The 25,482-nt window shown below is 46.6% G+C and overlaps 1 long non-coding RNA gene across 6 annotated transcripts; it reads left to right on the top strand.

Moving 5' to 3' along the window:
• Positions 1–24,684, top strand: LOC123096954 (uncharacterized). Of its 6 annotated transcripts, XR_006446811.1 has the most exons (7): positions 10–375; positions 1,246–1,453; positions 2,053–2,120; positions 2,213–2,393; positions 2,747–2,850; positions 23,699–23,786; positions 24,357–24,684. It is a non-coding gene; the product is annotated as an uncharacterized lncRNA (long non-coding RNA). The 6 variants fall into 6 exon arrangements; XR_006446808.1 differs by having other exon boundaries at positions 2–375; positions 1,246–2,120; XR_006446810.1 differs by having other exon boundaries at positions 7–375; positions 2,053–2,393.
• Positions 24,685–25,482: the final 798 nt, after the last annotated feature.

Here is a 25,482-nt window from a genome sequence, read left to right on the forward strand (position 1 = left end):
TTCCATTTCCTCTTTTCCCTCTGTCAAATCAGCGATAGAGCCCCCACTCGAAGAAAAAAAGTTCCACCCATTTTCAAACCCCAAGTGAGGGCTAGGTCTTTTCTCGCTCACATGCCACCGTCGTCCCCATCCTTCTCGCACGCCGCCGCCGCCCTCCCCATCTATCCTTCTCGCATGTCGTCGTCATCCTTCGGCTCGAAAGCTTTAGTATCCTCGTTGTTCCTTGGTGCCTTCTGACGGAACCTCACCATGTCGTCTCACCTTGCCGCGGACCTGTAGCCGGCGACGTCCAGATTCCATGGATGGAGGTTTCGAAGTCCGGATTCACATCGGCGGCCGTCGGTGACTCGTAGATCTTCCTCTCTCTCCCACAAGGTATGTTACTCTTATCCCCTTGTTGCGTCCTCCAGCGGACATGCAAATTGTGGCGATACTATTGGATCTTTCATTTTATGGAGTAGTTTGCATCATATCTTATGGTCCGCGACAACGGAACATGTTTCTACTTTTGTTTCTCTGCACATTGTAAGCAGTCGCAACAGCGATTAGTTCTCCTCTGCCATGTCCGCCCATGATATCTGCGGGTTCTCCATCGTCTGCTGATGTTGCCGTTGTTGCGGTGCGGTGGTCGCAGATTAGAATTCCACCTACTGGACTCACATGGCATATGCTACGGGGCAGCTAGATCGAGTCCCACCCCAAGGGCTCGACCTTCTCCATCCAATCTTGTGGTCAGTGCGGAACTCTGCGATGATGTGTGCATGGTTGATACTACTGGGCCTCTAAGTGTGTTAGGGTGGCTTGGATTGCAATTACAGCACTCATTGCCCCAGATCTGATGGTGTCAATTAGTAATAATTCAACTTATAGCCCTCTGGTTTCTGGAGAGCAATCTTCATGAATGCACACATATATTCCTGGTTTATTGTGCTCATGCGTGACATTATGAATTTATTTGTGTGCTTCGATGCAAGCATATTATTTGTGTGCTTCCATGCAAGCATATTACATAAACATACAAGCCAGCTGCTAGCTAAAGGAAAAAAATTTATCCTTGATACGGTTATGATCTTAGAGGAAGAGGCCTTCAAATTAATTTGATTATGTTACCATGGATATCCGGTAATTTCATGTCTTGTTTCACGAAGTGTGCTCTTCAATCTTCTCAAGCTGATATATTAGGTGTTGGTTTCTTCATCTCTAAAATCAACACTATCTAATAATAAATATCTCAAATCTTTGCAGGTATAATTAGTGCTTTCAGAACACTCAGTGGCAGTTAAAGTTGTAGTTTTTCATGTACGACATAATTGCCTTGAAGAGAAAATTGTTGCTTGTGTTAGCATCATGCATGACTGGAGGTGGGTTGATGCAACAAATAAACACCAAGGAGAATGCACAGAAGTATCTCCTATATCGATCAAGTACATTACGGGTTGAAAAACTTGAGCAGGTTAACAATCTTAATTACCATATTTTCGAGTAGAATGCCCTACTTCTTGAAATCACCGAGTCGGGGCTCAAGTAGTGCAAACAAATGCTATAGATATCGTTGCATCATGTAATTCCTACTTTTCTTTTCTGCAGAGAATAGTCACTCTATTTTTTTCAGGAACACATATAGATTTACTTAACATTCTTGAAGTTTTTTTAAAAGCATACATAGTCTGGATGAACTTGGGGTCACTTCATCCATTTTTAAACCATAACAATTAATTGTTTCAGGATAAGAAGTATGATCTTTCTATCTCCTTCCATCAAAATTGAAAAGATTGCATTCCTTCTATAAATTATTCTACATAGGATGTTGTGGGTATGTGTTGAGAGCTGATGGCATCATTAGTTATGCATTACAATTTTGGATCTCGCGACAGTCAGACCCTTCCCACCAAAATGATCTAGCGTGGTAGAGAATTTTGAAATATTAACCTCGTGGTTTTGTTACACAAGCAATGGAGATCCCACTCAAAAAAATGAACTTCCATGCAAATTATTAATGAGAGGTTGCTTGGTATGTGACAGTCTGCTTAACCTTCTGCTATGCATTTTCAGAAACTCTATAGGAAGCTACTGCACATAGGTGTTGTGCTGGTATATTTCCTTGTGTAACCTTTGTTCAGGTAATTCAGACCAAGGCAAGGAGACTATAGGTAGCCTCTCTTTTTTACCCATCTTCATATTTTCACCTTTGTTTCTTTCGAGCTTCTTAAAGGTACACAATAGTATGCCAGTGCTTTAGCTCTCATTACTATAATATTTTGGATGACATTCCCCATTACGATCGCCGGGGTTTTCAATTTATGACTGAGGAACGCGAAGCTCCTTTACAATCCCGACAAATCCTACTACGGAACCATCACGATGTTCTTCACTGGCTTTGTCACATCGAACATGTAAGCAAAAGGCAATATCTACACTACTGTGGTCGTGATTGTCGGTTTGGTGTTGTTTGTTTTGTTCGCCTCTGTCGTTTGTTTGCTCCCACCTCTATTCTCGCGCACCTTTCATTTCCTCTTTTCCCTCTATCAAATCATCGATAGAGCCCCTGCTCGAAGAAAAAAAAACTCCACCTGTTTTTAGATCCCAAGCGAGGGCTAGGTCTTTTCTCGCTTGCACGCCGCCGCCGCCGTCTCCATCTATCCTTCTCACATGCCGCCGCCATCCTGCGGCTCGAAAGCCCCAGTATCCTCGTCGTTCCTTGCCGCCTTCTGACGTAACCTCACCATGTCGTCTCACCTTGCCGCAGACATGTAGCCGACGATGCCTGGATTCCATGGATGGAGGTTTCGAAGTCCAAATTCACATAGGCGCGCACCAGTGACTCGTCGATCTGCCTCTCTCCCCCACAAGGTACGTTATTCTTATCCCCTTGTTGCGTCCTCCAGCGGACATGCAAATTGTGGCAATATTGTTGGATCCTTCAGTTTTGTGGAGTGTTTTGCATCATATTGTGGTCCACGACAAAGGAATGTGTTTCTACTTTTGTTTCCCTGCACATTGTAATCGGCGGTCGTAGCAGCGATTAGTTCTCTTCTACCATGTCCGCCCATGATATTTGTGGCTTCTCCACCGTCTGCTAATGTTGCTGCCGTTGCGGTGCGTTGGCCACACATCAGAATTCCACCTGCTGGACTCACATGGCATATGCTACGGGGCAACTAGATAGAGTCCCGCCCCAAGGGCTCGACCTTCTCCATCCAATCTTGTGGTCGGTGCGGAACTCTGAGATGATGTGTGCAAGGTTGATACAACTGGGCATGTAAGTGTGTTAGGGTGGCTCAGATTGAAATTACAGCACTCATTGGCCCAGATCTGATGGTGTCAATTAGGAACAATTCAACTTATAACCCTCAGGTTTCTGGAGACCATTCTTCATGAATGCACACATATATTCCCGGTTTATTGTGCTAATGCCTGACATTATGGATTTATTATTGTGCTTCGATGCAAGCATATTATTTGTGTGCTTCTACGCAAGCATATTACATAAAGATACAAGCCAGCTGCTAGCTAAAGGAATTTTGTTTGTCCTTGATACGGTTGAGATCTTAGAGGAAGAGGCCTTCAAATTAATTTGATTATGTTTCCATGGATATCCGGTAATTTCATGTCTTGTTTCACGAAGTGTACTCTTCAATCTTCTCAAGTTGATATATTAGGTGTTGGTTTCTTCATCTTTAAAATCAACACTATATAATAATAAATATCTCAAATCTTTGCAGGAAGAATTAGTGCTTTCACAACACTCAGTGGCAGCTAAAGCTGTAGTTTTTCATGTACCAGATAATTGCCTTGAAGAGAAAATAGTTGCTTGTGTTAGTACCATGCATGAGTGGAGGTGGGTTGATGCAGCAATTATTCACCAAGGAGAATGCACAGAAGTGTCGGTGCAACAGCCCCTGTGTCCATTGCCCAGACTGTGCACAGGCACAAGAACAAGATTGAAGCACCGGATGAAGTGAGAGATTGAAGGACCAAGAGATTTGAAGAACCAACATGTAGTTCAGAGGGACCAAGATCAAGCCAGAGGAGCAACATATCGGCAAGAGAAGGGCCTCCCTTGCCGGGCAGGCGAGCCCGGCAAGGGGTGAGGCCACCACCAGAAGCAGACGATCAAGACACCCCGGCAGGGCCTGCCGGGGCTCGTGGAGGCAAAACCTCCCCACCAACCACTCAAACACGACCCACGTCATCAATCAGTGCGGTGTCAAGCCGCAAGGTGATTAAGTGGCAGCCATTCGGCACATGGCGGCCATTTCCTACAGAACAAACCCACAGATGACACTCGTCCTGCGATGTGTCAAGAGAACAGGCACGGAGCTGGCAAGATAGCCCGGCAAGCCTTGTCGGGCAACCAATGATGTGACACTAAGCAGTGCATTTAATGCACCCTGTCAGCCCGTAGAGTTAGGTATGATAGCACTGTTTGCCATCATATCAATGGATAATGACCACTTTGCCATTCTGGTGACCCCTTAATCTATAAAAGGAGGCCCATGGCACTCGTAGGAAGGGTTGGAAAGTTGACGAACCCACACCCTCATAAGCGCGTAGTCGATGCTGCCCTACGGCGACCCCTGTCGGGCAAGTGTACTGCATTGCACCATCCCCATTCCACCATCAATCCACTAAAGCAGGAGTAGGGTTTTACGCCTCGCGGCGGCCTGAACCTGGGTAAATTACTTGTGTGCTCTCTGCCGTGATGCCGTGCACTGGTCTACTCTTTGTGCAACGCGACGTCCCCCTGCCGAACCAGCAAGGGGCCTCCTGGTCCCATAGGTGGCCGTGGATATCCCGCGACAACTTTGGCGCGCCAGGTAGGGGGCTCGCTTGCGCGAACCTGAAAGCATGCGCAGCGCATCATCTTCATCACCATCTTCGTCTTTGATGACGCCATCGACCATGGCGCCCAAGAAGAAGAAGTCCAGCCCTTTGACCCATCCGTCCACCTCGAAGGCTCCGCCGCCCGCGGCCTCTGGTGCCTTGGAGGATGCGGGGGCGAGCAAGGACGTGAACGCTGCTCGGGGCGTGGTTGGAGCAGGTGGCGCCATCGCCGCTCCCCCCGCGGCCGGCGCGGGGGCTGGAGATGTCGGAGGAGAACAGCATCAGCAATGCCTTGACGGTCACGCTCCACAAGGTACGGCCGAGGGGGTCACTCCGTTTGCACCCCCTCCTACCACTGACGGGCACACCCGCAGCAATGGTGCTCGGTACGGGGTGAGCCATCGTCCTCCTGCCGCCCCCACCGCGGGAGAGACCGCGGCCCACGTGCCTCCTCCCGAACGAGCCGACCAGACCGCTACGCCCGTCGGAGCCGCTGACCATCGAGCACCATCGCCGCGTGACCCCACTGCCCATGTGGTCATCCCACAGCTGCGTGGACGCGGCACTACCGCCATCACCGCCGCTGGCACCATCAGGAGCCGGGAGACGGTGATGTCTACTACGCAACCTTCTTCTTATAGACGTTGTTGGGCCTCCAAGTGCAGAGGTTTGTAGGACAGTAGCAAATTTCCCTCAAGTGGATGACCTAATGTTTATCAATCCGTGGGAGGCGTAGGATGAAGATGGTCTCTCTCAAACAACCCTGCAACCAAATAACAAAGAGTCTCTTGTGTCCCCAACACACCCAATACAATGGTAAAATGTATAGGCGCACTAGTTCAGCAAAGAGATGGTGATACAATTGCAATATGGATGGTAGATATAGGTTTTTGTAATCTGAAAATATAAAAACAGCAAGGTAACTAATGATAAAAGTGAGCACAAACGGTATTGCAATGCGTTGAAACAAGGCCTAGGGTTCATACTTTCACCAGTGCAAGTTCTCTTAACAATAATAACATAATTGAATCATATAACTATCCCTCAACATGCAACAAAGAGTCACTCCAAAGTCACTAATAGCGGAGAACAAACGAAGAGATTATGGTAGGGTACGAAACCACCTCAAAGTTATCCTTTCTGATCGATCTATTCAAGAGTCCGTAGTAAAATAACACGAAGCTATTCTTTCCGTTCGATCTATCATAGAGTCTGTACTAGAATAACACCTTAAGACACAAATCAACCAAAACCCTAATGTCACCTAGATACTCCAATGTCACCACAAGTATCCATGGGTATGATTATATGATATGCATCACACAATCTCAGATTCATTTATTCAACCAACACAAAGAACTTCAAAGAGTGCCCCAAAGTTTCTACCGGAGAGTCAAGATGAAAACGTGTGCCAACCCCTATGCATAAGTTCACAATGTTACGGAACCCGCAAGTTGATCACCAAAACATACATCAAGTCGATCACGTGAATATCCCATTGTCACCACAGATAAGCACATGCAAGACATACATCAAGTGTTCTCAAATCCTTAAAGACTCAATCCAATAAGATAACTTCAAAGGGAAAACTCAATCCATTACAAAAGAGTAGAGGGGGAGAAACATCATAAGATCCAACTATAATAGCAAAGCTCGCGGTACATCAAGATCATATCACCTCAAGAACATGAGAGAGAGAGAGAGATCAAACACATAGCTACTGGTACATACCCTCAGCCCCGAGGGTGAACTACTCCCTCCTCGTCATGGAGAGCATCGGGATGATGAAGATGGCCACCGGTGAGGGATCCCCCCTCCGGCAGGGTGCCGGAATGGGTCTAGATTGGTTTTCGGTGGCTACAAAGGCTTGCGGCGCCGGAACTCCGGATCTAGGTTATGTTTTGGGGGTTTCCATATATATAAGAGGTTTTGGCGTCGGGAACAAGTCAGGGGGGTCTCCGAGGCGGCCACAAGGTAGGGGCGCGCCCAAGGGGGTAGGGTGGGCCCCCCACCCTCGTGGGTGCCTCGGGAACCTTCTGGCCCATCTCCGATGCTCCGTGGGCTTCTTCTGGTCCAAAAATAATCTCCGTCAAATTTCAGGTCAATTGGACTCCGTTTGGTTATCCTTTTCTGCAATAGTCAAAAACAAGGAAAAATAGAAACAGGCACTGGGCTCTAGGTTAATAGGTTAGTCCCAAAAATCATATGAAATAGCATATAAATGCATATAAAACATCCTAGATGGATAATATAATAGCATGGAATAATCAAAAATTATAGATACGTTGGACACGTATCAAGCATCCCCAAGCTTAATTCATGCTCGTCCTCGAGTAGGTAAATGATAAAATCTGAATTTTCAATGTGGAATGCTACCTAACATAATTATCAATGTAATCTTCTTTATTGTGGCAAGAATATTCAGATCCATAAGATTCAAAACAAAAGTTTAATATTGACATGAAAACAATAATACTTCAAGCATACTAAGAAAGCAATCATGTCTTCTCAAAATAACATGGCCAAAGCAAGCTATCCCTACAAAATCATATAGTCTGGCTATGCTCTATCTTCATCACACAAAATATTTAAATCATGCACAACCCTGATGACAAGCCAAGCAATTGTTTCATACTTTTGATGTTCTCAAACTTTTTCAATCTTCACGCAATACATGAGCGTGAGCCATGGACATAGCACTATAGGTGGAATAGAATGGTGGTTGTGGAGAAGACAAAAAGGAGAAGATAGTCTCACATCAACTAGGCGTATCAACGGGCTATGGAGATGCCCATCAATAGATATCAATGTGAGTGAGTAGGGATTGCCATGCAACGGATGCACTAGAGCTATAAGTGTATGAAAGCTCAACAAAAGAAACTAAGTGGGTGGTCATCCAACTTGCTTGCTCACGAAGACCTAGGGCAATTTGAGGAAGCCCATTATTGGAATATGCAAGCCAAGTTCTATAATGAAAGATTCCCACTAGTATACGAAAGTGACAAGATAGGAGACTCTCTATCATGAAGATCATGGTGCTACTTTGAAGCACAAGTATGGTAAAAGGATAGTAGCATTGCGCCTTTTCTCTTTTTCTCTCATCATTTTTTTTGGGCCTTCTCCTTTTTTATGGCCTCTTTTTTTTATTTGGGCTTCTTTGGCCTCTTTTATTTATTTATTTTCATCCGAAGTCTCATCCCGACTTGTGGGGGAATCATAGTCTCCATCATCCTTTCCTCACATGGGACAATGCTCTAATAATGAAGATCATCACACATTTATTTACTTACAACTCAAGAATTACAACTCGATACTTAGGACAAATATGACTCTATGTGAATGCCTCCGGCGGTGTACCGGGATGTGCAATGAATCAAGAGTGACATGTATGAAAATCATTAACGGTGGCTTTGCCACAAATACGATGTCAACTGCATGATCATGCAAAGCAATACGACAATGATGAAGCGTGTCATAAAAACGGAACGGTGGAAAGTTGCATGGCAATATATCTCAGAATGGCTATGGAAATGCCATAATAGGTAGTATGGTGGCTGTTTTGAGGAAGGTAATGGTGGGTGTTATGGTACCGGCGAAAGTTGCGCGGCACAAGAGAGGCTAGCAATGATGGAAGGATGAGAATGTGTATAATCCCTGGACTCAACATTAGTCATAAAGAACTCATATACTTACTGCAAAAATTTATTAGTTATCGAAACGAAGTACTATGCACATGCTCCTAGGGGGATAGATTGGTAGGAAAAGACCATGGCTCGTCCCCGACCGCCACTCATAAGGAAGACAATCAATAAATAAATCATGCTCCGACTTCGTCACATAACGGTTCACAATACGTGCATGCTACGGGAATCATAAACTTTAACACAAGTATCTCTCAGATTCACAACTACTCAACTAGCATGACTCTAATATCACCATCTTCATATCTCAAAACAATCATAAGGAATCAAACTTCTCATAGTATTCAATGCACTTTATATGAAAGTTTTTATTATATCCCTCTTGGATGCCTATCATATTAGGACTAAATTTTATAACCCAAGGAAATTACCATGCTGTTTAAGACTCTCAAAATAATATAAGTGAAGCATGAGAGTTCATCTATTTCTTCAAAATAAAACCACCTCTGTGCTCTAAAAGATATAAATGAGGCACTAGAGCAACGACAAACTACTCCGAAAGATATAAGTGAAGATCAATGAGTAGTTGAATAATTATGTAACTATGTGAAGACTCTAACATTCAAGAATTTCAGATCTTGGTATTTTATTCAAACAGCAATCAAAACAAAAGAAAATAAAATGTCGCTCCAAGCAAAACACATATCATGTGGTGAATAAAAATATAGCTCCAAGTAAAGTTACCGATGAACGAAGATGAAAGAGGGGATGCCTTCCGGGGCATCCCCAAGCTTAGGCTCTTGGTTGTCCTTGAATATTACCTTGGGGTTCCTTGGGCATCCCCAATCTTAGGCTCTTGCCACTCCTTATTCCATAGTCCATCGAATCTTTACCCAAAACTTGAAAACTTCACAACACAAAACTCAACAGAAAACTCGTAAGCTCCGTTAGTATAAGAAAATAAATCACCACTTAGGTACTGTTGTGAACTCATTCTAAATCCTTATCGGTGTAATATCTACTGTATTCCAACTTATCTATGGTTCATACCCTCCGATACTACTCATAGGTTCATCAAAATAAGCAAACAACATAATGAAAACAGAATCTGTCAGAAACAGAACAGTCTGTAGTAATCTGTATCAAACATATACTTCTGCAACTCCAAAAATACTGAAATAAATTTTTTGACCTGAGGAATTTGTCTATTAATCATCTGCAAAAATAATCAACCTAAAAGCACTCTCCAGTAAAAAAAATGGCAGCTAATCTCGTGAGCGCTAAAGTTTCTGTTTTTTTACAGCATGATCATAAAGACTTCACCCAAGTCTTCCCAAAGGTTCAACTTGGCACAAACACTAATTAACATAAAACCACATATAACCAGAGACTAGATAGATTATTTATTACTAAACAGGAGCAAAAATCAAGGAACAAAAATAAAATTGGGTTGCCTCCCAGCAAGCGCTAACGTTTAACGCCCCTAGCTATGCATGATGATTTCAATGATGCTCACATAAAAGATAAGAATTGAAACATAAAGAGATCATCATGAAGAATATGACTAGAACATTTAAGTCTAACCCACTTCCTATGCATAGGGATTTTGTGAGCAAACAACTTATGGGAACAATGATCAACTAGCATATGAAGGCAAAACAAGCATAACTTCAAAACTTTAAGCACATAGAGAGGAAACTTGATATTATTGCAATTCCTACAAGCATATATTCCTCCCTCATAATAATTTTCAGTAGAATCATGAATGAATTCAACAATATAACCAGCACCTAAAGCATTCTTTTCATGATCTACAAGCATAGAAATTTTATTACTCTCCACATAAGCAAAATTCTTCTCATTCAGAATAGTGGGAGTATCATAAGAAACTCGAATACTATAAATTGTTTCCATATTAAAAGAGTATTGTTCAGAAATAGGGTAATCATAATGACACGTTTTATAAATATAATTATCACTACTTTTTATAGCATAAGTGTCATCACAATAATCATCATAAATAGCAACTTTGTTCTCATCATAATCGATTGAAACCTCTTCCAAGATAGTGGAATCATTACTAAATAAAGTCATGACCTCTCCAAATCCACTTTCATAATTGTCACAATAAGATTCAACACCCTACAAAATAGTGGGATCATTACTTCCTAAAGTTGACACTCTTCCAAGCCCACTTTCATCAATATAATCATCATAAGTAGGAGGCATGCTATCATCATAATAAATTTGCTCATCAAAACTTGGGAGGCTGAAAATATCATCTTCATTAAACATAGCATCCCCCAGCTTATGACAAACATTAATTGCAGCAAATATATTCTCAAACATGTCATTCTCATCAAACATAGCATCCCCAAGTTTGGGCCTTTTCATATCATAAGCATGATCACTCTCATCATTAATAGTATGGATAGCACCAATAGTATAGCAATTATCATCATTACAATGAGTAATAGGAGCAACATCATTTGGGAGGGATACCTTTTCACCTTTGCTTCTCCGTCTTTTCTTTTTCTTCTTCACATTATGTGTGGGTTTAATCCTCTTTTTGGAGCTCCTTATTAATGAGATTGGTTGAATAGAAGGTTCCTCCTCGTTACCTGATTCATCATAAGAAATAATAGGAAGATATTGGGAAGTATCTTCTCTTTCATTAGTATTCTCTTCATCTTCTATTTGTTTTCTTTTCTTTATGTAATTGGCAATATAAGGATTTTCAATGCAATTCACCGCACAATACATAAAAATTTCTTCTAGATCAAAATCAAGAAATCTATCAAGATTAAATTTTGGAATACCCTCAGTTATACGTTTCATTTCTATATACCCCAAAAGAAGACTAAGCTCTTTATGATGCTCAAGGTTAATCAAGTTATCACAATTTTTGGACACGATTTGATCATGAAACAAATAGCATTGGAGCTTTAAATGACCATGTTCATTGCAAAGTTCACAAGGATGACGATAAATATTGAATCTTTCAGCACAATCATCTAGCCTTTCTTGCAACCATTTATCTATCTTCCCTATTTGGTATTCCACAAAATATGGCATGCTTATAAGAGACATTTTCATCATGACTAGTGCAATCATCATTAGTACTATGGATATTCAAAGAATTCATTCTAACAACATTGCAATCATGCTCATCATTCAAATATTTAGTGTCAAGCATTCTAATGCATTGTTCTTGTAACATTTTGGCACAATTGTCGGAATCCTTATTTTCATGAAAGATATTAAAAAGATGAAGCATATGAGGTACCGTCAATTCCATTTTTTTGTAGTTTTCTTTTATAGACTAAACTAGTGATAAAGCAAGAAACTAAAAGATTCAATTGCAAGATCTAAAGATATACCTTCAAGCACTCACCTCCCCGGCAACGGCGCTAGAAACTGCTTGATGTCTACTATGCAACCTTCTTCTTGTAGACGTTGTTGGGCCTCCAAGTGCAGAGGTTTGTAGGACAGTAGCAAATTTCCCTCAAGTGGATGACCTAAGGTTTATCAATCCGTGGGAGGCGTAGGATGAAGATGGTCTCTCTCAAACAACCCTGCAACCAAATAACAAAGAGTCTCTTGTGTCCCCAACACACCCAATACAATGGTAAATTGTATAGCGCACTACTTCAGCAAAGAGATGGTGGTACAAGTGCAATATGGATGGTAGATATAGGTTTTTGTAATCTGAAAATATGAAAACAGCAAGGTAACTAATGATAAAAGTGAGCACAAACGGTATTGCAATGCGTTGAAACAAGGCCTAGGGTTCATACTTTCACTAGTGCAAGTTCTCTTAACAATAATAACATAATTGGATCATATAACTATCCCTCAACATGCAACAAAGAGTCACTCCAAAGTCACTAATAGCGGAGAACAAACGAAGAGATTATGGTAGGGTACGAAACCACCTCAAAGTTATCCTTTCTGATCGATCTATTCAAGAGTCCGTAGTAAAATAACACGAAGCTTTCTTTCTGTTCGATCTATCATAGAGTTCGTACTAGAATAACACCTTAAGACACAAATCAACCAAAACCCTAATGTCACCTAGATACTCCAATGTCACCACAAGTATCCATGGGTATGATTATACGATATGCATCACACAATCTCAGATTCATCTATTCAACCAACACAAAGAACTTCAAAGAGTGCCCCAAAGTTTCTACCGGAGAGTCAAGACAAAAATGTGTGCCAACCCCTATGCATAAGTTCACAATGTTACGGAACCCGCAAGTTGATCACCAAAACATACATCAAGTCGATCACGTGAATATCCCATTGTCACCACAGATAAGCACATGCAAGACATACATCAAGTGTTCTAAAATCCTTAAAGACTCAATCCGATAAGATAACTTCAAAGGGAAAACTCAATCCATTACAAGAGAGTAGAGGGGGAGAAACAACATAAGATCCAACTATAATAGCAAAGCTCGCGGTACATCAAGATCGTATCACCTCAAGAACACGAGAGAGAGAGAGAGAGAGAGAGAGAGATCAAACACATAGCTACTGGTACATACCCTCAGCCCCGAGGGTGAACTACTCCCTCCTCGTCATGGAGAGCGCCGGGATGATGAAGATGGCCACCGGTGAGGGATCCCCCCTACGGCAGGGTGCCGAAACGGGTCTAGATTGGTTTTCGGTGGCTACAGAGGCTTGCGGCGGCGGAACTCGCGATCTAGGTTATGTTCTGGGGGTTTCTGTATATATAAGAGGTTTTGGCGTCGGGAACAAGTCAGGGGGTCTTCGAGGCAGCCACGAGGTAGGGGGCGCGCCCAGGGGGTAGGGTGCGCCCCCCACCCTCGTGGGTGCCTCGGGAACCTTCTGGCCCATCTCCGATGCTCCGTGGGCTTCTTCTGGTCCAAAAATAATCTCCGTCAAATTTCAGGTCAATTGGACGCCGTTTGGTTTTCCTTTTCTGCAATACTCAAAAACAAGGAAAAACAGAAACTGGCACTGGCTCTAGGTTAATAGGTTAGTCCCAAAAATCATATAAAATAGCATATAAATGCATATAAAACATCCTAGATGGATAATATAATAGCATGGAACAATCAAAAATTATAGATACGTTGGAGATGTATCAGACGGTGCGGTCGACTTCATCGACATCTATGCCAAGCACAGCCACGGAGGCTATGGCGCGAGCTCAGTTGCTACTGAAGTTTCCGCCTGCGGCCGAGCAGATGTATGAATGGCATGCCACCATCCAGAGCCTGTTGGGTTTCGCCGATGCTGAGGGCTCACGACGAGCTGGCCCGCCACGACCTCCTCAAGCGACACCGACCGCCCGTACTGCTGGCCGAACGGAGGGGGGCGTCGCCACGGTGCAGTCCCCTGCATGGCAGCCGACACGGCCGCAGCTGAATCAAGACCCCGACGAGGTCTCGATGGCCTCTTCTGACCCTCGAGCACATCCAGGCCAACATCGAGCCCCGGAGGATAGGCGGCGGGGAGACGCACGCGTCAACATAGATCGGCGCCACGACGACCTCCGCCAGACCGACGGGTGCGGCGGCCTCAAAGACGACGAGCCTGCGCTCGGTGTTGGCGGGTGCCTACCTTTCGAGGTCGGCTGCCCGACCTTTACACGAGAGTTGCGGCAAGTCCGTTGGCCGTCCGTTCGCACGTTCAAGCCAGAGATACCTGAGAAGTACGATGGGAGGCTGAACCCGGCAGAGTTCCTGAGCATCTACACCATCGCTGTTCAAGGTGTCGGGTGAAGAGATGAGAAGGTGTTCACCAACTACTTCCCCTTGGCCCTCAAGTCCAATGTGAGGTCTTGGCTGATGCACCTACCGGAGAACTCCATTTCTTCATGGGCGGACCTATGCCACGAGTTCATCGGTGCCTTCACTGGTGGCACCAGGAGCCCGGCAGACCCAGCGACCTGCAACTTCTCCAACAGAAGGAAGGAGAAACTCTTCGTAAGTATTTATAGAGATTCAGTAAAGTTCATAGGAATATTCCGAATATCCATCCAGAAGTTGTTATGGCAGCCTTCCAGTCCAATGTGCGCAACCGTCGCATTCATTCTAAGATGAATGTGTGGTTGCCCAAGACTGTGAAGGACCTATACACACTGGTGGATAAGGTGCTCGGATGGAGGAAGGAAGAAAGTTGCCCGGAGAGGAGGATTGCATCAATGTTGATTCAGAGGATAAGATGAATCAACCAGCCAGAGAAAGGGCAAGAAGCGCAGTAAGAAGCCAAGAGATAAAGCAGTGATGATTGTAGAAGGTTCGGGCACGCCTAGTACCGGTAAGAAGGCCAAGGCAGAGGCCCTCAGCAAGGAAGTTGCCGCTTGCATAGCCTGTCGGGAAGCTGCTGCCATCGAAAAAGCTGGGAAAGGTGATGGCCCGTATTGTAAGATCCACCGGACCAAGGGCCATGACCTCCAGGAGTGTTATCAGGTGGAGCAGTTTGTCAAGAAGCAGAGGGCAGAATATGATAAGCGTGACAAGGAAAAAGGTCAGAATGCCGCTGGCGGAAAGGGCTGAGGTGGTGAAGCAAATCGCCCCGGCAAACCCTTTCGGAAAGAAGGAAAACCCGCCAGGGATGAAGAGAAGGAAGTTTGTGATGATGTGAGCGATGAAGGGAATGAAGAGGAAACCAGTGAGTAGGAATTTCAGAAGGCCACTCATGCCCTATGCATTGATGGGGGTGCATCTTTGCACGCCTCCCACTGCCAGCTCAAGCGGTGGGCACGAGAGATCAATGTCGTGGAGCCAGCACCAGAGGCCCGAAAACCGCTCAAATGGTCCCGCAAGCCAATCATCTTTGATGAGGAGGATCACCCTGGCTGCACCACCGTTTTAGGATGCTTGTCGTTGTTGCTCTCCCCGACAATTCGCAACCTCAAGGTCACAAAGATGTTAGTGGATGGCGGGGCCGGGTTGAATCTGATTTCCTCGGCAGTCATCAGCAAGCTTCAGATAGGAGAAGAAGAGCTAGAGGTTACCGGCATGTTTCAAGGAGTTAACCCCAGCAGAAGCCATCCTAAAGGGAAGATTATGTTGCCGATGACATTCAGGGGAGAACTGAACTACCGGACAGAGAAGGTTGTGTTTGATGTGGTTGATCTCCCCCTGCCGTACAATGTGATTCTTGGACGCCCGGCCCTGGCCAAGTTCATGGCAGCATGCCACTATGCTTATAACACTTTGAAGATTCCTGGGCCACAGGGAGTCATCACTATCCCATCGGATGAGAAGGATGCAATTATCGGCGTGGACAAGATGTGCCGGGATGCAGTCGCAGCAGAGGCTGCAGCAGCAACGGCTCCCGCCAAGCAAAGCAAAGGAAAAGAAAAGGGATTTTAGGACCTCCGGCAAAGAGTCCGGCAAGCGTGCCCCTCCGAGTGCACGGCACCCGTTGACGATGTGCTGGAGTGTTCCAACAGCAAGAGATCCAAGGTCGCTGCACCCCAAGTGAAGAAGGTCCCGGCAGGGCTGGCTGGCGTTGATGGTACTTTCACCATCAGCGCCACCCTTGATGACAAATAGGAAAGCGCGCTTGTTGCCTTCCTGCGGGCGAATGTCGATGTGTTTGCCTGGCAACCATCTGATATCCCCGGTGTTCCCAGGGAGGTAATCGAGCACCACCTTGATGTCTGCCCACGCGCCCGACCTATCAAGCAGAAAGTCCAGAAGCAGGCCTTGGAGAGGCAGTAGTTCATTGCCGAGGAAATCAAGAAACTGGAGGCAGCTGGTTTGGTCAGAGGAGTACTGCATCCTACATGGTTAGCAAATCCAGTGGTACTCCGGAAGGCTAATAGGAAGTGGAGGCTTTGCATTGATTTCACATATCTCAGCAAGGCTTGCCCGAAGGACCCATTTCCCTTGCCGCGCATTGACCAGATTGTGGATTCCACTTCAGGGTGTGATTTGCTCTCCTTTCTGGACGTGTATTCCGGATATCACAAGATCTTCATGTCCAAAGAAGATGAAGAGAAGACATCGTTCATCACCCCATGTGGTACGTACTGCTTTGTCCGCATGCCATTCGGACTAAAGAGTGTTGGGTCCACTTTTGCAAGGGCAGTTCAGATTGGTTTTGAGCCACAGTTGCACAGAAACATAGAAGCCTATATGGATGATATCATGGTCAAAACAAGGATAAGACCACTCTAATCCAGGATTTGGAGGAGACATTTGCTAATCTGCGCAAGATCAATTTGAAGCTTAATCCGGAGAAGTGTGTGTTTGGAGTCCCCTCTGGCAAGCTGCTTGATTTCTTCGTGTCCCATCGGGGGATCGAAGCTAACCCCGACAAGATCAAAGCTATCGAGCAAATCCAAGCACCAAGGACAGTTAAGGATGTGAGGCGCTTGACGGGATGCGTTGCCGTGCTAAGTAGATTCATTTCCAAGTCTGCCGAGCGTGCCCTGCCATTCTTTAAAATTTTGAAGAAGGCAGGGCCCATGAAGTGGACCCCGGAGGCATATGCAGCTCTGCAGGAGTTGAAGGCCTACCTATCGTCTGTGCCTACCTTGGTTGCACCCAAACCCCAAGAGCCGTTGCTGCTATACTTGACGGCAACCAACCAAGTGGTCAGTGCGGCCTTGGTAGCACAGCGATAAGTGGATGAGGCAGAAAGTGGACAGATAACGGCAGAGTCAGAAAAGGATCAGAACAGCAGTGAGCACGGCAACGAGGGCAACCCCAAGGACGCGGCAAGGAAGAAAGTGGTGCAGTGCCCAGTGTACTTCGTTAGCTCCTTGTTACAGGGGGCTAGATCGAGGTACTCTGGCGTGCAAAAGTTGATCTTTGGTCTCATTATGGCCTCAAGGAAACTGCGCCACTACTTCCAAGCCCATGAGATTACGGTTGTTACTCGTTTCCCGTTGCAAAGGATACTCCGAAACCCTAAGGCTGCTGGTAGAATAGTGGAGTGGGCTTTGGAGTTATCCAGCTTTGGTCTGAAGTTTGAGAGCACATCAACTATTCAGAGCAGGGTGCTGGCAGAGTTTATTGCGGAATGGACGCCGGCCCCTGATGAGGAAATGACAGAGACAGCTATCCCAGGCAAGGAATCGCCCCAAGAATGGATTATGTATTTTGATGGTACTTTTTTCCTACAGGGTGCAGGGGTTGGCGTGCTTCTTGTTTCCCCCTCCGGGAACACTTGAAGTACGTCGTCCAAATGCACTTTGCCCGGGAAGAAGCCACCAACAATACAGCTGAGTATGAAGGGCTCCTTGCCGGGCTCAGGATTGCAGCAGAATTGGGAATCAAGAAGTTGATCATACGAGGAGATTCATAGCTTGTGGTGAGACAAGTTAACAAGGATCATCAAAGCCCATTGATGGAAGCATACATCGAGGAAGTGAGGAGATCAGAGGAGCACTTTGACGGGTTACAAACAAAGCACGTACCCCGTGCGAAAAACAGCATAGCTGATCACCTGTCAAAGTGTGATGCACAGAAGCTTCCTGTGGAACCAGGAACTTTTGTTCTCCGTCTCTCTCAACCCTCCGTATCACCAGCCACAATGGCCCGGAAAAGGAGAAAGTTGGACTACGGTAAGCCTCTCCCGGTCGAGCCGTCCGCTCCCGGCAAAGACCCTGCCGGAAACAACTCCTCACAGCCTACCGGACCACCCCCTCCAGCCGGACCAATGGACCCCGCGAACGAGGCTGGTGCTCCCGCAGCAGAGGAGGTGCCGCTAGTCCTCGTTGCCGAGCCCCAGGCTCCAACTTGGGCAAGGCACATCATCCGCTTCCTCCAAACCGGAGAACTTCCCGACGACCAAGATGAAGCTGAGAAAGTAGCCCGGAGGGGCCAGTATGTATCAGTTTGTCGATGACACTCTGTATAGAAGGAGGCCCAATGGTGTGAAATTGAAGTGTGTCTGTCGGGAAGATGGAAAGGAACTGCTGGCTGGGATTCACAGAGGAATGTGCGGCTCACACATTGGATCAAGGGCATTAGTTGGGAAAGCATTCTGGCAAGGATTCTATTGGCCCACAGCCCTCCAAGATGCGGTTGAGCTCGTCACGACATGTGAAGCCTGCCAGTTCCATTCCAAGAGAACACACCTGCCTGCCCAAGCCCTTCAGACAATCCCTTTATCATGGCCATTTTCGGTCTGGGGGCTCGATATCCTCGGCCCCTTCCCCCGAGCAATCGGGGGCTTTGAATTCTTGTTTGTCGCTACCGACAAGTTTACAAAGTGGCCGAAGTGACTGTCGTGAGAAAGGTGACTGCTCAGTCAGCTATCAAGTTCTTGAAAGAATTGGTGTGTCGTTTTGGAGTTTCGGCAAGGATCATCACCGACAACGGCACCCAATTCATGAGCCACGCCTTCATGCAATATGTTCATACCCTCGGATGCAAGATCTCATTCGCCTCTATGGCACACCCCCGGAGCAATGGAAAAGCTAAGAGGGCGAATGCTGAAGTGCTACGTGGACTCAAGACAAGAACTTTCGATACGCTGCAGAAGCACGGCAGGCGGTGGATCGAGGAGTTGCCGGTAGTTCTCTGGTCCCTCAGAACGGCACCTAACCGAGCTACCGGGCAGACTCCCTTCTCCCTGGTCTACGGGGCAGAAGCAGTTATCCCCACGGAACTCATTTACGGGTCCCCTTGAGTGCTTGCCTACAATGAAGTAGCGCAAGATCAGCACCGGCGTGACGATGCTATGCTACTTGAGGAGAACCGTCTCCGGGCTGCTACGCGTGCTGCACGCTACCAGCAAGCCCTGCGTCGCTATCACAGCCACAGGGTTCATGCCCGGTGTTTTGAGGAAGGTGACCATGTCCTTAGGCGCTATCTGTCCGCCAAGGGTACAAACAAGCTATCACCAAAGTGGGAAGGCCCTTACCGGGTGGTACGAGTCACCAGACCCGGCGCAGTCCGTCTGGAGACCGGAGATGGCACTCAGTTGCAAAACTCATGGAATATTGAGCATCTCCGCAAGTACTACCCGTAAGGCGCGAGGCTGCCCGGCACTGCCTGGCAGCCACCCTTTTGTACAGGCCTTGCCTCAGTTGCATGTAACCCCTTGTACAAAGCCGGGGTGATGACCCCGTGCAAGAGAAAATAAAGAAGCGTTGTAGGGAGGCCAACTAAGATTGCATGCATGCATGAGCACACCAAGATCACTGCATAAGCATTTCATGAGCATTTGCATATGCATATAGATAGGATTGCATCCTACATTCATTCTCATCTACATGGAGTTGCAGGTTCCTGCTGTGAACTTGGCTTCGACAAAGAACGAGAAGATTGCACGGCACAGCGATCCCCGACAAGCCAAACAGATAAGTTTTACCTCTTGTCCATTAGTGTTCTGTAAAGCTATAACTTTGCATGAGAAAACCTCGCCCCTCTTTTGAAACTTAGGTGCTCCCATCCATGACTCGAATGTTGCTTCGGTCAGGATGGTCGCAGTAGCATTTGGTAATAAAGGAGCTAGCAGGGGGCTGGCCCCTCTGTCTGTCCCCCGGCAAACAAAGAGGGTACCGGCAGGATATCCTGCCGGGGAAAACTCGTTTATTTTCATTAAAGAGGCACTCCACCTATGCATGGAAATACACATGCACGGGTTCCCGGTAAAGTTCATCTTTTTCATTCGTATGCTAATACAAGTACAAGCATCATGGAGCACAAAGATGGACTCGAGAGATTACATTATTTTGAATTAAAATTTGGCGATTGCCTACAAATTTAAGATTGGAAAAAGATAAGTGCTCCGTAAACTCCTCTCCCTGTCCCTCTTATCCCAGGTATTGCGGTGGGAAGAGAAGAGGACGACCACCACGCCGGGCACCATGCTCTCTAAATCCTTCCACAGAGAGCATGGTCGTCCCTGGGGGCCCTGACGATGGAAGTCACCGCACGTCCTGAAGACGTGTGAGAAAGCAAGGAGCCTTCCTATTCGATGAGAAAACCGCGCCCAGGAGGAGCTAGATTCACCCCCGTTAGCAGCGAATCTCTCCTACGGCTCCTCCCCGATGTCGCAGAAGGAAGAAGAATGGGGAGCGGTCAACTACCACGTGCCGTGCCCATCTCGAGCCGCGACATGGTGTTGGTCGCGTCCCCTCCCATTGAAGTCAAGGCCACGGACGACCCGGCGACAGGCACGCCGGGGGTACCACTCCCGGCGTCGGCGTCGCGCCGCCCGAACCTTCCTCTCAGATCCAAGGGAGACCCCAAGTAAGAGCCCAGGGGCTGGCCCCAGGCTCTTCTCTTCGGCATCGCCGGCAGAAGCGGAGAACAAGGGAAGAAGAGGAGGAATGCGAAGATGGATGACTCCGCCCTCCTCCGCCCCTCCCTTTTATAGGCTGGGCGAGGAAGGGCAGCTGCTCCATCAACGGGTGGTCACCGCCCTCCTCCGCCAATTCAAGGCAGGAGGGCCCTCTCCAAGATGCTCTCCCGCGCCACGCGCCTCAGTTACCTATCTCGCACGATGCATGCAGCATACGTGGCCAAGGATAAGGGCGCGCAGTGGGAAGAGTAAATTGGCAGTTTCTACCCCGTGCGTTAAAGTCATTCACGGGACACCACTGGAGCGGCCCCACCACTATTGGCTTTACGCCACGCGCTGAAGAACCGGAAACTAGCCCGAAATCAAAGCTAATGAAGCAGCAATGGAAACCTCAAGGGGCCAACCCCTTCAGCAAAACTGCCTGTGCACTTATTAGGCCCTAACCTGACGACGCTCAGGAGCGTGTTTGGGGCAGGCCCGGGGGCTTCTGTCGGTGCAACAGACCCTGGGTCCATTGCCCAGACTGTGCACAGGCACAAGAACAAGATTGAAGCACCAGATAAAGTCAGAGATTGAAGGACCAAGAGATTTGAAGAACCAATGCAGTTCAGAGGGACCAAGATCAATCCACAGGAGCAATATATCGGCAAGAGAAGGGCCTCCCTTGCCGGGCAGGCGAGCCTAGCAAGGGGCGAGGCCACCACCAGAAGCAGACGATCAAGACACCCCGGCAGGGCCTGCCGGGACTCGCGGAGGCAAAACCTCCCCACCAACCACTCAAACACGACCCACATCATCAATCAGTGCGGTGTCAAGCCGCAAGGTGATTAAGTGGCAGCCATTCGCCACATGGCAGCCAGTTCCTACAGAAGAAACCTACAGATGACACCTGTCCTGCGACGTGTCAAGAGAACAGGCGGGGAGCTGGCAAGATAGCCCGGCAAGCCTTGACGGGCAACCAGTGATGTGACACTAAGCGGTGCATTTAATGCACCCTGCCAGCCCGCAGAGTTAGGTATGATAGCACTGTTTGCCATCATATCAGTGGATAATGACCACTTTGCCATTGTGGTGACCCCTTAATCTATAAAAGGAGGCCCATGGCACCCGTAGGAAGTGTTGGAAAGTTGACGAACCCACACCCTCATACGCGTGTAGTCGCTGCTGCCCTACGGCGACCCCTGTCGGGCAAGTGTACTGTGTTGCACCATCCCCACTCCACCATCAATCCACTAAAGCAGGAGTAGGGTTTTACGCCTCGCGGCGGCCCGAACCTGGGTAAATTTCTTGTGTGCTCTCTGTCGTGCTGCCGTGCGCTGGTCTGCTCTTTGTGCAATGTGACGTCCCCCTGCCGAACCAGCAAGGGGCCTCGTGGTCCCATAGGTGGTCGTGGATATCCTGCGACATCTTTGGTGCGCCAGGTAGGGGGCTCGCTTGCGCGAACCTGAAAGCGTGCGCAGCGCGTCATCTTCATCACCATCTTCGTCTTCCATGACGCCATCGACCATGGCGCCCAAGAAGAAGAAGTCCGGCCCTTCTACCCATCCGTCCACCTCGAAGGCTCCGCCGCCCGCGGCATCTGGTGCCTTGGAGGATGCGGGGGCGAGCGAGGACGTGAACGCTGCTGGGGGCATGGTTGGAGCAGGTGGCTCCATCGCCGCTCCCCCCGCGGCCGACACGGGGGCTGGAGATGTCGGAGGAGAACACCATCAGCAACGCCTTGACGGTCATGCTCCACAAGGTGCGGGCGAGGGGGTCACTCCGTTTGCACCCCCTCCTACCACTAACGGGCACAGCCGCGGCAACGGTGCTCGGTCCGGGGTGAGCCATCGCCCTCCGGCCGCCCCCACCGCGGGAGCGACCGCGGCCCATGTGCCTCTTGCCGGACGAGCCGACCAGACCACTGCGCCCGACGGAGCCGCTGACCCTCGAGCACCATCGTCGCGCGACCCCGCTGCCCACATGGTCGTCCCACAGCTGCGTGGACGCGGCACTACCGCCATCGCCACCACTGGCACCATAAGGAGCCGGGCGACGGTGTGGTCAACGTCATCGACATCTATGCCAAGCACAGCCACGGAGGCTATGGCGCGAGCTCAGTTGCTACTAAGGTTTCCGCCGGCGGCCGAGCTGATGGATGAATGGTGTGCCACCATCTAGAGCCTGCTGGACCCTGAAGCCCCAAATCATCTTCTGTTATGTATGTACTCCCATAATTATTAAGCAAATTCCCAAAAATGGTGTTTCTTTCATGCGTATATCGTTTTGGTTCGGAGTTTTGGGCACTTGATCCAAATATGAGGAAGGATAGATATCTTGTAGCAAATCAGATTCATGATCATGTCATGATTCCTCAAGGGCCTCATGATTGTTGGTGTTTCTTTCTTTCAATTGAAGACACCAGAGTGATTCCCTAATTTTCATAGTTGTACCAGCAGGATTATCATAACATCTAAGCAAAATTTTCCTTGGTTATTACACAGTTAAGGTAGTGATTTTTTTGTAGATTTCTACAGTGCCTAATTTGAATCAGTAAGGATAATTATATTTCAAGTCTTTAATGCCAAGCTCAAAGTTTGAAGATAGAAAATTGAGGCGTGTGATCATATGTCAATACTTAAAGAGCCTTTAGTTTTTCTTAATAAGAATGCAGAAATTGAAGCATGTAGACCTTTTGATGTAAACATATAGTCCCTCCATCCAAAATCAAGTGTCTTTGATTTAGTATAATTGTAGTATAAAGTTGTACTAAATCAAATACACTTATTTTTGGACGGAGGGAGTATAAGATATAGCTGATGTGATAAACCAGGGGTACCACTGCATTTCATTATATAGTTTTCTTATGATATGTAGAATTAAATTAAATGTAATTTGCATGTACATTCAAATTATAGTATTGCTATGTAGTACTAATATGCATGGTCACATTATGGTAATGACCATCTGCTAGGAAGTGATGTACTTATGACTTTACCACTCTCCAGGTACTTCTTGAATGTACTTCTCGAGCTACTACTGCCTTATACCAAGTAAATCATCTTTGTCAGCACTAGATTCCTTGAACTTTATTAGGTATATACATCTCGCTCTTCCTCTGTTGTAAATTTTGTACTCCCTCCGTCCCAAAATAAGTGTCTCAACTTTGTACTAGCTTTAATGCAAAGTTATACTAAAGTTGAGACACTTATTTTGAGATGGAGTGAGTACATACTAAGTGTTTATTTTGAATGAGCTTCTTATATTTCAGTGTTGTCGGTCGGCACAATCACCATAATGCAATGATGAGTCACTCTTCTTGTACTGTTGCATCTACATAATTGACCTTGTATATTTCCTGTTTATATGCCAATATATGTGTCCATGTGCTGACATTTGTGATCTGCATTTTATAACAATTGCAAAAGGACAACATATTTGGCATGGAACTTCTTTGAAAATATTCTTTGAAATGGCACTGCTCTGTTTTCCTTTTACAATCTCAATAGATACTATACTGGTATACTTTTTTCTTGTCATGATAATTTGGGATTTATATGTTGGGAGTCCTTCGATGTGCAAAACAATTCTTTTGTACTATTAGAGTGCTCCACGTGTAGCAATATAAACTTATTCAGATTTCGTATTTCTTTGATGATATTGTAGGAATATTTATCGTTCTTCATACATTCCGTGGATGCCTCGTCATATAAAGGAGATGAGAGAAAGGAACTGGTGAGGGTGAAAGTCGGTTTTGTGCTTCAAGGATTGGAGGTTGTGAGATTTACAAGAGGTGATGGAGGACAGTTAGTTATTGCGGCTTAACATATAGTAGTAGAAGATGAGTACAAGGATAAGCTCATAGACAAACTATAGAGCATGAGGCACATATACTTTTGCAATCTTATTCATTATCTAATGTAAGAGGATCAAATATGTATTTTGTTCTTGTGAATGTTGAGAAGGATGATTTTGTCAATGTTGTATACATACATATACAATACGTTCATGAAGCTACATGAATGCTCGATGCTCGGTTCAAGACTTCTAGAGTAAAATTGTGTCTCAACTTACATATGCAGCTATCTAAATATAATCATTGATGATTAACATGATTTATCGAGATTTGGTTGGAGCTTAGTAGGCTTGAGGTCGTTGACGTTTATCAAGATGAGTTTGAAAAGACTCGGCGAAGGTTTCGAGGTTAACGGGTTCGAGTGCGGGGTGCGCGGGGTCACCAATATCGGAGATGGTAGTGGAGCTTAGATGGATGGCTGGGGGTTGCGGCGGCTTGAGCGAGGCGGCGATATGCCCTAGAGGCAATCATGTATGATGATATTTCCCATGTGTTTATGAATAAAGATAGTCCTTGTACATTATCAATGATGTGTATCAACAAGTGTGTGACTTGTTTGTGGAACTATGCATTGTATGATGACTGTCCTAAAAGGTCCCTAGTCGAAAGGGATGTGTGGACGCGTAGCCGACTAGACTAACATATGACACGTGGATGGCTTAGTCGCACTAGCCATGGAGCATTGGATGCTAACCGGATAATATGGACTCGGATGGATCTGATCGGATTCGACATAGTCGGATCCGAGTCGAGATAAGGTACGAGTCGGGCAGACCCAACTATGAGACGCAGTGATATGTCATCTGTGAGTCTCTAGTACAACATACGTTCTACGTCCTAAGACCTGAGCTAGCGCATATACTCGGGATGGTGACAGGCCCGCTTTGGGCCGACCAAACGCTACTCCGTGACTAGGTAGTTACAAAGGTAGGTTTT

Source organism: Triticum aestivum, chromosome 4D, assembly GCF_018294505.1.
Source record: "Triticum aestivum cultivar Chinese Spring chromosome 4D, IWGSC CS RefSeq v2.1, whole genome shotgun sequence".
In the NCBI taxonomy this organism is placed as follows: domain Eukaryota; kingdom Viridiplantae; phylum Streptophyta; class Magnoliopsida; order Poales; family Poaceae; genus Triticum; species Triticum aestivum.